Below are 6,000 nucleotides of genomic sequence, written 5' to 3'. Positions count from 1 at the left end.
AAGTTGGTTGAGTAGAAGTCAGTAGAACTTTATTAACAGGTTCAATTCAGCAGCTTTTTTGGATCAATAAGAACCTGAAGAAAAGTATTGAGGACGACCACAATCCACAATCCTTCACTTCATTCTCACAGTATCTGAGAAATATGTCACTTCAGCTTCAGCTTCTCTGTTGTTTGGTCTCTTTACAGCAGCGAGGGATTGGACCGAACCTGAGAGACCCAACACAGACACACCTGAGAGACCGAACACAGCAAGTCAAGGAAGGATCAGCCTCTACTGTGGACTGACAGCAGCAGTGGTAGTTGTGTTGTTTGTTTGTTAACTTTTATTTATTCACTGTCTGTCTGATGAGTCCAGGGGAGGATTTAGGAAAAGTTCCAGCTCAGCAGCATCAGTTTGATCAACAACTTAATGAGACACTTTAGAGTCAGAGGGGACAACTGATGAACAACAATAATGGAGTTGATGGAGGAAACGTTGTTCTTCACCTTTATGTTGTCCATTATTTTGACAGGACGTCTCATCAAACTCTGTCACTTATTAGACAGATCTGAAATCTGCTGTGTTCACTTTACTGAAACATGTCGACCTCGTACACCATGTGTAACGACTCTGTGCACTTTATGTTGTTACCTTTTTCATTTATAGCTCTATGTGATGAATTAGGCCTTAATTAGATATGACGTTAACACTGACAGTATATCCTGTATATCCTGTACTGGCCTCCTGCAGGATGTAAAGAAGAATCAGGTGAACTTTAGCGCAGAGAACATTCAGCAGATCAAAACAGAAATTACACATTAAAACATTAAATGAACTGAAGAACTGTGAACCACTGAAAACATTAGTAAATCTGATCAGAGAGGTCAGCAGAGAGCACTCCTCACTTTAAAGTCATTGTATTAAGTGTTTTTTTTTATATTTAACTGTTAACTTTAAATGCTTTTCATATCAGATTTATATGAAGTTAATAAATGTCTTAAAGTACCTAAACATTTCTTATGATGTAATTTATAAAATGTTACTATTTGTTTTTTTCATTATGTGACTTGTGAGAAACTGAAACAATAAAAACACATAAATTCATCTGTTGTCTGTCTTTTAATATTCTTTTCATTAATGTGGCCTGGAAGTCAGTTTGAAACTGTTTCTGAGTGTTTATAAAGTTTATTATGAACTTTGTTGCTGATAAACTCTTTGAGGTCTTAACATCTTCTGGGTGTCTGATATTAAAAGACTTACAGAAGAGTGAAAACAATGTCTCTCATATAAAAATAGATTTATTTACAGTATGCACACATTATAAACAGAACATTAGGAGATGATGTCCATCAGAAGGCACAGAGTGAAAACTCTCCATACAGTGATTTGTACAGTTGAGGATGTTGAACAGTTTATTTAAAACATGCTGAGATGGTATAATGTGTCATTCATAGTGTAACGTGTCTGTTTTCTCCTTTTATTGGCGATTTTAGATATAAAAAAATCGGAAAAAACACTAAAATCCAACAGAAAGACGCGTGTTGTAAAAATATTAATAAAAAAATAGAAAAAGGATTCAAATCCAATAAAATGAAGTGTGTCTCATAGAACCAGTATAAAAAGACATTTCTGCATTGATTTGCAGTCAAAGTGTCACATGACCTGGCAGCTTTTGAAAAAATGTAATTGGACAATTCATTGGCTGTGGTTGGAGCTCAGTTTGAACTCAAAACGTTGGTATTTGATGATCCAGGGATGAGACTCAACAATCAGCTGTCTTTTTCCAGGAAGTTACACGTTGTTGCTTTGACGTCACTATTTGGACTTTCAAATATAATAGTTTTAATAGTGTATCAACATGAACTGAACTGGATCAATGAATTGAAACCAGGTTGATTATTTCACCTACGCCTAAAAAAATATTTAGTTTCACATTTTGGAGACACGCAGTAAAAACCTGAGGAAGCAGGAACATTACATGAAGCACAACATGTTGGATAATTCAATATGAACACGCTGAAATAAATCTCACTTGATCCAAGTAAAGTTCAGAAGAACAAAGTTTGTTTGTGTTCAGCAGGTTTTGGTAAATAAGTCAATAAATGTTCTACAGTGCCACCGTGTGGCCATGTGGTGTAACTTCTGTTCTGTAACTAGCAGCTGGTTGTGAGACGGATATTTACTTGTTGTTACCTGTTTATTTAGTCACTTATTGTCTCATTTGTACGTTTGCTGAGTTGGTGTAAATGTTGTTGATGTGGTGGTTTGACTCTGATGACTTGATGCTCCTGATATCAGATACTAACACTGGTTTTCTGTCTTCATGCAGATGCAGAACACACACCAGGAGGGCCGAAGAAGGAAGTGACACCTGGTGCAGTTAATTTAAGTGGATTTGGTTTCCCACAAGTTAAAGTCTCATCAGCTGTGTAGCTTTCAGAGGAGGCAGGTTTGTGTAGTTGTTATGGGGCCGTCCACTGGAGCTGACTGGGATAAACAGTATAAACAGATCATGTTTAAATAAATAAGGCTGTAATGGAAGATAAAGGATCGCTACTTGTTTTTGATTTTTTTCCTGAAGACATCTGACATCTGACATGACAGTAAAATCAAACCTTCTCAGCTGCAGTCATGTATTAATGTCAGCAGGTGGCGCCAGTGGTTACCAACCTGTGACAACATGTGGATCAGGTGCTGCTGCTGCAGAGAAGATCAAATACATCATCAGCTGTGAGCTTCACTTTGATTTACTCAGTCTGTGCAGGAATGGTAGCTGACAATATTTTGTTCTTTATTAAAGAGTCTTATAAAACATGACATATATTGTTTGTAGGCCTGTAGTCGATTTTCCAACACATCGCTTTGTGTTTCCAGTTTGACACAAAGTCTCTCTGAGTCTTCTTAAGAAAACATAAACTGAAGGCAGTTACAAACTGCTTTACAGGCCTCATTAATGACCAGTGGCATCATAGTGGTGAAGACTGCAGGTTTATAAACCACCATTTTACTGCTGCGTGTCCAAACATCACTGATGTTAACGTCCCTAAAGCACAACTCAAGAGACAGACAGGTACAGTTAAAGATCAGTTTTAGACCTGGACATCACAAACAGGCCAGCAGCCTGAACACAAAGTGAGAGAGACACAGACTTTGATCAACACCTTCACTTTTAGAGGGCTGGGTCTGAGCCAAGAGTCAGAAAACTGACACACAATCCTCAGGTGGTGAAAGTCTTAAAGTTTTAAGGGAGGAGTTAGCAGTTCACTCCTCGATGCATTAACCAACAGCACTGCCTAAAACTGACCTTGTGGACCTTGTAGATGAGGCGTGACGGACCTGTCAGCTCAGGTCTCTTACACAGACCACTGCACTCTGTTGTCTCATCACAGTTTCATCCACTCATGACTGATCGCATACAAGCTCATCTGTGTCAGTATTTAAGTTTCCTTCACAGCAGGATGACCTGCCACTCCATCATGTGATGTGCTCAATACAAGGTCTCTGTTCAGCACACGGTTCACACTCCCCTCACTGGAACCCTCCATCAAGAAAACAGCCACCAAGAACACACTGAAGCTGCTCTCTGGACAGAAACTCAAGCAAACACGTCAGTGTAGCAGCTTGTTCCTTAATACACTCCTCTGTAGACAGAGAGGGTAATGTACTGAAGCCCTGAGGGGCAAGGGAGACATGAAAAAAAAATTCTCCCTTGCCTCTCAGGGCTTATGTACATTTACATTCTTTATGTTTTTTTTAATTACTAAACTGACACCAGAGGTAGTTTCAAAATCAAAGTCTAAATTAATTTGTCAGTTGTCATGGCTCTTGTATTATACATATCATTATCATTGTATCATCACCATTTGAGAGAGCGCCTTCTTGTGTTCTAAACTATGACATCACCCCAGTTGTTTTGCAGCAACACGTTTGTACTTCAGGTATTCTTTGTGGAACAGATGAAAGAAAATCGACACCAAATAAAAGTTCTGACCTCATTTTATAAAAAATTCAGTTTAGAGAGAATGAAGCACTCAAATACAGGATGTACGTGCATACACAGTTTAATCATAAAACAACAGAACACACACAAAAGAACACAATGAAACGTTAGTGAGTAAATGATATGATTTGATGTAGTGGTCTTATGTTTTTGTGGATGTGTTATAATGACTTATTCTTGCTGGCATTATTTTATTTTTATCTGGTTCTTCTGTGAGTGAAACTACAGTTTAAGTTTGCTTCCTGTCGTATATATCGATATTAGACAAAGACATCACTTCCTGTGTGTACTGTTACATCATACAACACATGAGAACAAGCAGATCAGTTCAGCTGAAGCTTCATGACATCCTGCAGGAGTCCAGTATAGGAGAGATGAGATATGAATCATTATGTCGGATTTTATTATGGATAAATACATCATGTAGAGAAATGAAATGTATAAATGTAACATATATACAGTTGTAACATACACATGGTGTACGAGGTCGACATGTTTCAGTAAAGTGAACACAGAGCAAATTTCAGATCTGTCTAATAAGTGACAGAGTTTGATGAGACGTCCTGTCAAAATAATGGACAATATAAAGGTGAAGACCAACGTTTTCCTCCATCAACGTTGATCTCCTCTGACTCTTATATCATGGACACTTACTGAACAACATGAAGGCAGGATGTGTTTTAACTGTCTCATTTACACTGTTGATCAAACAGTTTCCACTGATCCTGCTGAGCTGTAACTTTTCTTAAATCTTCTGCTGGACTTTTGTTTCTTAGACAGACAGTGAATAAATAAATGGCAATGAACAGACCACAAAAGGACCACTGCTGCTGTCAGTCCCAATCCCTCGCTGCTGTAAAGAGACCAAACAACAGAACAGCTGAAGTTGTGACATATTTCTCAGATACTGTGAGAATGAAGTGAAGGATTGTGGATTGTGGTCGTCCTCAATACTTTTCTTCAGGTTCTTATTGATCCAAAAAAGCTGCTGAATTGAACCTGTTAATAAAGTTCTACTGACTTCTACTCAACCAACTTACCAGAGACGTTGAGCCGACATTCACCAAGTCCACACCATAGTTTGTCCTCACATCACACAGGTACCGGCCTGAGTCCTCAGTCTGGACATATGAAGTCTGAGTCGTCCATCTCTGAGGACATCTTTGTCCAACTGGACTCGTCCTACAAACTGTTGATCCTGAGACTCTGGGACCTCAACACCTTCATGTAGACGAAACAGGACTGAGACTTTGTGATCAGTTATCATCTCACAGTGGATAAAAATGGAGTTGGGGGAAGTGTCAGATGTGGTTGGGAACATCCATTCCAGTGTGATGTTGTGGTTCTCCTCTGCCTGATAGGAGGTCTGTGTCACATTCACTACAAATGTTCCTGTTGAGGAGACAGAGAGGGAAACTGAGGAGCAGACACACTGACAACTTTAACATGGCAGCCTTTAAACTCCATCTACACGTTTCTGTGGACAGTTAGTGACGTCTCAGAGCTGCAGAGGCTCATCAACATCAACTGTTTGCTCACATGTGGCTACTTGAACTGATTCACTGAATCACAGTGTAATAAAGTGAAGCTGGAAACTAACCACAGACACAGTTGAGGCTGATGAGCAGCAGGATCTTGAAGACCATGTTCTCCCTGTGAGAGCAGACAGAGGTGAAGAGTCATGTGATCACAGTTCAGTCCTCACATGTACCACAACAAACATCTACAGTCTGTCTTTAGTCTTTACAATACTCCTTTGTCTTTATTATCCTGCTCATTACACACAATGACTTCCTGACTGGACACAGTCTTGTTGCTAACGCTAAGCTGCTGTATTGTACTTCTGACACAAGATGGCGCCAGTGGTTAAACTGTCCACCATCAGCAGGAAACATGCCAACATGTGGATTCAGCTGCAAACAACAACATGTAGCTGCCACATGAAAACACTGCAGAACTAGTGCTGCTGCTACAGACAATGAAAGTTGTGTATCTGGAACATCAAATCAAATCAAATC

This window comes from Pagrus pagrus (assembly GCF_965226575.1).
Source record: "Pagrus pagrus genome assembly, chromosome: 16".
In the NCBI taxonomy this organism is placed as follows: Eukaryota; Metazoa; Chordata; class Actinopteri; order Spariformes; family Sparidae; genus Pagrus; species Pagrus pagrus.
This window is presented reverse-complemented; position numbering follows the sequence as displayed.